This window comes from Pseudomyrmex gracilis, unplaced genomic scaffold (assembly GCF_002006095.1).
Source record: "Pseudomyrmex gracilis isolate BER0280 unplaced genomic scaffold, ASM200609v1 scaffold_170, whole genome shotgun sequence".
NCBI lineage: Eukaryota > Metazoa > Arthropoda > Insecta > Hymenoptera > Formicidae > Pseudomyrmex > Pseudomyrmex gracilis.
In genome coordinates this window covers 121,516-131,688 of record NW_018020754.1, presented here as the reverse complement: position 1 = coordinate 131,688, position 10,173 = coordinate 121,516, and positions in this window count along the sequence as shown.

Here is a 10,173-nt window from a genome sequence, read left to right as displayed (position 1 = left end):
GCCCAAGAAGTGTTACGGATAATAATGATTTTTCGTACCGTTAATTGTATAATTAAAAATATTACCTTGAAGCGCTTAAGAAGAACGTTTCTTTTTTTTACGTGTCGTAAAAAATTTAATAAAACTGCTATAAAAATTTCGACCAAAGTTTCGCGGAAAAGTGAGAGAGGTTAATAAGAAAATGCGTTTCTCTCGAAATTAACTGTAAATTAATTATTAAAATAAGTTTGAAGTTTGATGCGAGATTCGATAGATATTCTCTGTATGCATGCAAGATTCACCGCACGAGGTACACGCTGGTCTATAAACTTTGGCGAGCTTTAAAATTGAATTTTCTTTACCAAACATCTTGAAAATCGGTATCTATAAAGCTTATCGCGAGGAACGAGTGGTTGTCGTGCCACATTTTCGCGTATTACACCCTTTCTCTCTCTTATTGATAAGACACACCCTGTATTTAGTGACTCGCGCGAAATGACCAGGTCGTTCGTCTTACCCCATGTCATTCGAGGGATAAGAGAGAACGAAAGAGAGAGATAGAGAGAGAGAGATAGAGGGAGAGAGAGACTAGGAGGGTGGCGAAAAAGGGGAACGATGATAACACCTCATGTGGAAGCGTCTCTCCGGCTGCGAAGAAAAATAACGAGCACGATCGCGCCTTAATACACCGGAAGTCGAGGTTTCTTTTTCCCGTGTCCAATCCAACCCTGCGTAGTAATAGTCTCGCCTTTAGTGAGCGAAGTCACGACGTGTCGAGGGTGGGCGATAGACGCAGGGACGTATATAACGCTCGACACCTGCTCGTGCTATTACGTGCGAGTAAACGAGAAAATTTTGCGTTAAGTCGTGTTCGCCTGTTTTTAAAAAGAAGACGCGAATTGATCTCGTGCTGCGCGACACATGTTCGCGCTATTACGGTGACGGAATATTCTCGTCACATGACAAAAAGATATAGAATAGACGTTGTATCGGACAGTCTGTCTGTGGCAAAAAAATCATGTTATATAATTATATCACACAAAACGGTAAGACGTGCTTCTTTTTTTTTTTTTTTTTTTTGAAAGATTATCACACGTCTTATCTCCGAGTCTTGCTTGAGGAAAGCGAACAAGTTCGTTCCGGAACTCCAACTATTCGAAGATCGTCCTAGATCTAGATTAATACGAGTAAATAGAGCAAAACATACTCAAACGTCGGCATTCGAAGACGCGAGGCAATTCTAAGACAATTAAAACTCGATTGATTCGTTTGCGTCACTTGTCGCTCTCACTCGAAAATATATATATATATATATATACATATATATATAAGAAAAATAGATATTTCAAATTTAATTTTGCGACATGAAATAAGAATCGGTATATTTCGATCTAGGTTATTGCTCTTCTTGCTTAGCCAAACTTTGTTCAGTTTTACGACGACATTCTCGGACGGGGAACACGTTAAACAGGAAACAACATGAACATGAGTCGACTGTCTCTCTGTAATTATCCTCTTTATTAATAGAAATTCAATTATCTTGTCGCGTAACGCGCGGTAACGCTTAACGCGCAAGGTTCTTTCGCCATCTGCGCGACCTAAATTTTGATTTAACTCGGAACTAAGTTTTGCAATATCAGACAATTATGTAGAAAGGTCTTTTTACCAAGGTCTTGAAGTGAAAATCGCACACAGGTAGGTAACAGGTTATTGATATATGCGTTTTCGCGCGTGTTGTGTCAGACTTATACGCTCTCTCGTTTACTCGCACGTATATTTGAATATCAAAGAACTATATCGAATGTAAATTAAACTCTCTCCGCGAATGAGGAAACACATAAATATATACATAAATATATGTATATATATATACTTTCGCTTAATCACCTAAGAGTGTACTTAATATTATAAGTATTGTTTCACACAAGGTCGTGTCAAATATCGAATTTATTATAAATCAAATTTACTTCAACTAATATCATTAAGTGTACAAAAGCGAATCAATATTTAATGTATTCCTGTTCTCTCATTGACTGAATAATAACATCAGATAGCAATCCTTTCCGAGAGAGAGAGAGAGGACACGAATAAATGAATAATTTCCACGATTGCTCTAATTGCTATTTGAAGTTTATGTCGACGTATAAATCGAAGATTATCCGGAACGGGAAATCATTTACGACACGCTTTGGGAGTAAGGAAGCGTGATGAGAAGGAGTTGAGACTTTCTTTATGAGAAGTTACGTCGCGAGCAGACGGTGTCAGACGGGGAAGGGAAGAAAGAGAGAAAAAGATCAGGGGTGGCTCAATATTCGGATGGTAAGGAACGACCCTTTGAATTGTCGAATAACGCTTATCCCCCGATATCAATAATATTCTTATTCCGTATTATGTTCTGAGTCCGAAAGATATTTGAATATATGATGAGAGAGGGAGAGTTACATCTTTCCGAGGGCGGGAACAAGCTTTTTTTTTTTTTATATTACATTACGCGACATTTGTTCCCGCCTCGGGAAACGCTGATCGCAAGATATACACGAATTGCGCCTGCGGGCTGCTCTGTGTCCTTTTTTTTCTTCCTTCAAGTTTATTAAAATAATGACTCAATTAACGCGACAAGTTAATTACTAACATCTGGATTTCTCAATTTTTTTGCAGAAGATGAAATATACGCGCGAGAGAGATAATATACGGCGGGGGAAAATCTCTCGTGAGGGAAAACCTACTTTAACTGCGAACCGGTTATTGTTAACGATTATAAAGCACACGCGTATCTTTTATATAACACGAAGATAAATAGCTGAAAGTGCTGGGAGCCACTTCCTTCTCTCGCTTCGTCGTATAATTGTATTCGCCGCGCGCGTTTAATGCGCGAAATATTCAACAAGCGAAAGTGCATCGTAATGAAAGTAATTAATAATAATTAATTGCATCAATATTTACGTCGCATGCTGCTGACAATATTAGCTTCACGATTGTCTGCGCCCGGTGCGAATTTTATCGTGAACGCGGCGCTCGTGCGCGCGCAGATAAATTTTTCATTCGCCAGAATTCGGCATTAAAGCGTTCGTAATTAGCTCAATTAAAATACAGTACAAACGAATTATCCAAAAATTCGTCTCTTTTCAATCGCGACTCGTTCGATTCAACGAGAAATATGTATATATATTCATACACACACACACACACACACATACATACATACACATGTACAATATTAGCGCGATATATCGAGGACACATCTCGCGATCCGTTATTATCTTCTCTCTTTCCCTCCTTCCGGAGGCATTTGCTGACATACGACGAGCCACGTGGGATGAACCGAAGTCACCCGCGAATTGACTTGTTACCCCGGCGTGTTTCGACTTGTTACCCCCCGGTCCATTTCGACAGGCATTCTGCGTGATGTTGCCGCTCGATGTAACACATGTACGTACCGATACCTACAACGATGCGCGTGACAATCGAAAAGCGGCGACGGGTGTCGCGTGCGTGCGTGCGCGTCAGATTCGAAATGCGGCTACCGTCGCCTTTGGGCGTTTCCGCAGGGCGATCGTTAACGCCGTCGCTCCGCTCGCGACGACCGTCCGCAAGTATCGAATACAAGTTCCGATCTTTTCGCGAATCGGCTCCATACGGGATAAAAAACGCACGCACACACACACACACACACACACGCGCGCGCGCGCGCGCGAAAAAGAGAAAAAAAAACAACGAACAATTTCGTTAGCGCGAGAATAATTACGTGATGCAGATGAGTTAAACGACGACCGCGTTTGTACAAATTGACGTTGTTAAACGGCGCGCAGGGAGAGATACACTGCATACCGTCGATCTGTCTGTGTATCGCGTGCACACGCAAAAACGACGTGCAATCGACGTGCGACTGTAAAAATGTAACTAATTTAATCGTCGCGATAATCGATGTTTTATTGCGCTCGAATATAATAATGCGAGAGAACGGTGTAATTCTCTTTTACTCCTTCTCTTCCTAACTCTCTCTCTCTCTCTTTCACTCTCTTTGAACGACAGATAAAATAAAAACACATCGAAACCAAACAAGATCGGATAAAACGGGACAAAACAAAGTAAAATAAAATCAATTAAAACAAAATGGAATGAACCGGAGGAAAAATAAAATTAGGCGATAGAAACAAAAGAAAAAAAAACGGCAAACGGAAATGGAATAAAACGATACGAAATGAGGCCGAAATTAAACAAAGTGAAATTCTATTACGCGGAATACAGGGCGGCGGAATAGAGCCGAAGATAAAATGCGAAATAAAATAGAAGCGAAAAAAAAAAAAAAATGCATATCAGAGGAGACGGAGAAGAGAGTTTCCGGCGAATAGCGTCAATCGACGTTGACGATCGCGACGAATTCAACAATTGCGCATCGATGGGGAGGGGGAGGAGGGTGTAAGCACGCGCGGTTCTCGTCATTCGTCCGTGCTGAACGGGAACGCGCGGCCCTTGGCACGTTTCTTTTCGCAAAATTACGGGCGGGGATCGATCGACGAGCGGCGGCCTCCAGCCGTGTATAATGATGCGCATTGTGCTGATCTCTTTTTCATGCGACACCAGCCTGCACACACGCACACACACACCCACACACACACACACTTCGGGGGTGGCAGCGACGGCGCGGAGAAGAGACGAGATCCCGTTGGACATACACGAGCGTGAATGTTTCACGAAGGATATTCCGGCCGATCGCCAGGCCGAAAGGGCGACGTAATTACAACAACCGGGGAGCCGCAATTTTGCTACGCTGCGGATATCCGCACTCGATAGATCGGATCGAAGAGCGTTTCCTCCCCCCGCACGCCACAAGGAGAGTAGATACTACATACCCCTATGGTCAGCAGCGTGACGGGGGGTAGCATCGCGCCGGCCTAGCGCGGATCGATCGAATTCATCGCGCTATGTGCTCGCTCTTTGGTCAAGACGAGCAGCGCGCTGTCCGCAACGTCGTTGCGAAAATATTCATGCCTGCTGGGTATTCATGTGTAATTGAATTCGAGCATATAAGCGCCGGCTTTCCATCTCTCTCTCCCTCTTCCTCTCTCTCTCTCTTTCTTTTTCTCTTCCTGTCTCGCAACGCTCGTGCCACCACCCTCTTTTCTCTCCTTTTTGCCTTCTATGCGGCAATTTGTACCGCAATTTTTCAGGTCGTCTCGCTGAAACCACGAGGCGGGAGGTAGAAAGAGAGGGAGGGGAAACACACAAGGGTTATACTTAAGCGCGCCGCTTTAAAGCCCGCATAATCGCCCGAGTGATGACTATTCTATAACAGTTCTCTATAATCGATTCGCGGTGTAATCGAATTGGCTAATTCGGGATGTAATCCTCTTATCAGAAGATTAATTATCAACGTGTTGATAATAATGTAGTCTGATATTTGGCGCTTTCAACATTTGATGCTGCTTTTAAGAGTTAGCTACACTGGTTCGATTAATTCCATTTACGCACATCGTCTTCTTGCTCTCGTCGAAAGGTAAACTCTGTTAGGTTTGTATACACGCACGCGAGACCGATCGGTACGGGGAATCCGAAATGATTAAATAAATGGAACGCGCGCGGTTAAATCAATAACAACCGATATTGATGTATCAATGAGTGTCCGTTAAACGTCTAATATTGAGAGATAAACATTAATCTCGCTATTCAAATAAATAGATTTTCAAGCGAACAAACGCGAAATATATCTCAAAATGAGGAACAAACTGTTGTTTTTTTCAATTCTCCGCAGTTTTTATTTGCAAGTAGAAAAATGTTTTTTTTTTCTCGCGATTTTTCTCCGGCATTACGCGATAGGAAGGAGAGGGGTCTCGCATTTTTCATCTGTGCGCGCGCCGGACGAAAGTTTTTTCCGTCTCTTTTATTTCACTTCGCTATTTCATTCGACGAAGCGAAACGAGTTTCATTCCATCGGCGGTGATGTGCCGTAAAGAAGAAAATGGCGAGTACGGTCGTAGCTTTCCGTCCAAGTTTTCGGCGCGCGCGTTACACCTCGCGGATGACGGCGCGCGGAATTATGCAGAAGGATTTTGATGCCTGGATACTCCGTTCGTTCCGTCTGTAATCGACCTTTGCGTGCCTCGAGAGTTGTGAGCCACCTTTTACCTCTCTCTCTCTCTCTCTCTCTCCTCTCCCTCTCTTCTTTCATATCCTGTTATTTTTAGTATTTTCTCCACCCCGCGGTCGGAAACGACATCGTGGATATGGGTCGAGAATTTTTCATCGTCGCGCACCGGCCGGCGCACCTCGTTACGCGTTTAGGCGTAATTAAAAATGCCGTGGGATTCCTCGAGGCGCGTCACATACACAGGCGCATGTTCGTCGTTGCTCACACGATGTCGCTAATTTCCGATGGAACTTCTCCTTAAAACGGCTTTTTCATCTCTTGCTTTGTTTTTGTGCAAAATTATATAATAAATATATAATAATTTATTTTCAATTATTATAATATACGAATCTGTTTTAACAAATCATTTATTTATTTATTACGCACGTAAGGAAAAATCGATTCAAAGTCCGACCGCGGACGAAGAATATGATGAAAAGATAATAGAGATAATTCCGACATATATCCCCTGCATAGTTGTCTTTGCCATGTTTCGCTCTGTAGGTCTCTCTCTTTTTCTCTCTCTTTTTCTCATTTGCGGGAAAAAGAAGACAGATAGGCGCAGCATATATTTTACAATTTATTTCCCTTCGTCAACAAAGAGAGATCAGCGGGGTATACATATACGCAAAAGCTTTATTATTTGAATAACGTTTGTGTATTTATCGTCAGTGTTTTTCATAGCCTCCTCGTCAATGTTTTTAATAAATGGTCAATGCACATTCTCTCTATGTACATTTATGTTGCAAAACTAACATTTCTATTATTTAAACTTATTCATACTTAAAAAAAAAAGAAACCAACGTGTGTTCATCGAATAATAAAATTCATTTTTTCTCAATAAATTTTCATTTTCTTGCGTAAATCACGTGTAATTAATTTCATCGCGCGAGTTTTTAAACACTGCGACAATATTTATACCTTCCTCCAGGCGGCGCGAGTCAGTAAATGCAAAAATATATGTTCCTCTGAAAATAAAGATATATCCCGAGCGCAGCGCGCGCACTGTCTGACGTGAAAATGACGTAAATCTTTATTACAATAATAAAATTAGTTACGCGCGCATTTATACACGTGACAAATGCGAACGACCACGCGTTTCTGAGCGAGGAATTAAAACTAGTTGCTTACGTCAACCTACCTTTACACAATGTTTCAGCGCGACTTATATCGCTTATGAAATTTTGTCCTCCCCCCCGTTGTTCGATGTGAATTCATTTTCATCGACATTTATTACGAACCATTTAATTTATAACGCAATTAATTTTTTTAATGAAACTAAAGTGACACGTTTTGTTCCAAGAAAATAAAAAAACGAGAAAGAACACGTATTAAAAATGTGTATGTGTGTGTGTTTGTGTGTGTGTTGCGCAAAATATCTTCTGTCTCAATTAAGTGTGTAAAAGTCACTTTAAAACACATTTCGAGAGATCTCCGAGTTTGGACAGTTGACAGTAATGCTTTTAATGCGTGCTGCGAAGTGTCAAACTATCAAAATTATATATATAATAAAATTAATGTAAATTTTGTAAAATTTCATTTTAACAAACATCTCTTTAGACGCCGCCGTAATTGAAGTTATTTATTGAAGTAATGTTTCTCTTCATTCTTCACGTGCTGCAAAATTAAATTACGATTAAGAGTTTATTATATCTGCGCTAAAAAGCTAAAGCTTATTCCGTGAAAATCCAATCTCGCGAAAATCCAATCCAATTTCGATCATTAGTAATTCAAAGAAAGTTAACGCGAGTCGACAGCCTCGTCAGAAAAAGAATCATCTATATACATCTCTTCAAATCGAATAACAAAAAAAAAAAAGAAGAAAAAAAAAACCAAGAATTTACAGAAACTCGGATATTGCCGTTTGTCTATCGCCGAACGAAAGATTTGAGAATACGCGACGTCTTCTCAAAACCCGATCGAGAACAGAAACAGACACGTGATGCTAAAAAGATCAAAGAGATTTCATTTTCGCGTCGACATGCGGGTCTTAAAACGGACGGCTTCGGTAAAAATCGACATTGCAACAGACGGGAAACGTCGGATTTAATCGCAACATTCTGTTACACGAGCATCGCCCGTGAGAGCGAGTTTCGTCCGTTGTGTGTTTCACGTAACAACCGACATAGATTTTTCGGCCCAAAAACTATCGGAAAAATGGCGTGACGCGCGTGTACCACGCGCGGCGATTCGCTCGGTTCACTACACGCACACACGCACACATGCACACACACTGCATTGATATTCTGTTAATAATAGCATTATATTTGAAATAGTAATGTTTACAACATACAATTGCGACTTGTTACTACAGTTCCAAGTGTTTCGATAATGTCTCGCAAAAAACGTCACGCACCATCGTCTCGTTCCATCCACGAATCCCACACTCTTCTCTTTCTCTCTTTCTTTCTCTCTTTCTCTTTCTCTCGTTCTCACACTCTTTTTTTTTTCGTCACTCTCTTTCGCAATTTTTTCTCATCAACAACATCATCCACCGTTACATGTTTTCAGGGTTCGGCTCTTTCAGGGAGTTTGGAGGGAAAAGGTAAGTGGAAGCGGCAAATCTAATCGCAGACTAACGGCGTTTGAAAAATAAGCCGGCGAGAATAATGTACAAGTTTTATAAACGGATGTACCGGGTGTGCGATGTGTATAGTAACCGAGGCGACAGGCGGACTGGAAATCAATCAATCACTCAACGTGTATATTGTCGCATTGGTGTGTCGGTTAGTTCGAGAACGCTTCTTCCGGTTCTTCGAATCGGATCGAGTCGCGTGTTACGATGTGTAACTCTCCTTCATTCCGCTTTGCATTCATTCATTCACACCTTCGTATCATTTCTCTCTCTCTCTCTCTCTCTTTTTCTCTCGCTCAATTTTTCTCTCTCACTCTGTGTGTGCAGTCGTAATAGTCGTAGAATTAATTGCCTGCATAATTATAATAACTATTTCTTTCTCACTCTCTCGCTCTCTCGTTCTCTCTCTCTCTCTCTCTCACTCGTTCGCTTTCTCTCTCAACCATCAGCGCGTTGCTGACGCTTTATATCGAGCTCTATGTAAATTGTAATCGTGTACCTATGTGGACTATGGCACTTGGTGCAGCTAGAGTTGAGATTTACGGGTTGGATACGGCTTAAACGGTGTGTCGTTTAGGTACTTATATCGTTTAGAGCGTTATCGAGATGCGATGTCGTAATAGAGTATAATGTGGTATGCGACACATGGTAATTCGTGCGTTTTTCATGTACCTTTTTTATTCTCTCTCTCTCTCCTTCGTTCTTTATGACACGGGGCGGTCGTATGCTCGCGCGCGATTTGCAGCCGCGGACTCTCTTACCGGGTCCGTTATAACGATCACGCAAGCCAGTTTTTTTTTTTATTATAGGGTCGCCGCCGCGAGTTTCTGAAGAGAGGGCTTCCGCCACCACCGCCAATATAAGGGTTTGTCGGTTGATCGGCCGTTTTACGCGAGAACCTTTCCACCTCTCTTTTCTTTGTGCGAGGAGCGTACGCGTCATTAGGCGGCTCTTAAATAAGCCAATTTAGCGCGCGATACCGTGTCGCCGCGCGCTAAATCCGCAACCGCTCGAAAGTGATTTATGACGAAGAGGAAGGGTCAAGGTTTTTCCGCACCTTGAACACCCTTTGTGTGACCGACTTTACGACTTTACGTCTTTCTCTCTCTACATCCCGCGTCTGAAGTCTTAACCGTAACGCGAGCGGAGATAGGTAATTCTATTAGCCGGGCGTAAAGCGAGCGTTGATGCAGTCGGCTTTTATGTCTCGGGCCATGGTTAATTAACTCCGGTTTAATGGTTCGTGTTTGTCGCGAGGATCATTATTCTACTCGGTTTCGAGTAGAAAATTTTGTGCGAGTAGAGGGATGCACGGCGGGGGGAGAGAGGGATCGCGAGGTAATTACTTGCAATTTTACATAGATGTAATATACACAACACGCGGTGCGACGTATATATCACATGATGATATGATACACTATAATACAATCCGTCGGGGGAATAAACCGCCTCGCGTTGCGATTGCATGTCCTTTCTAAAAAAAAAAAAAAAA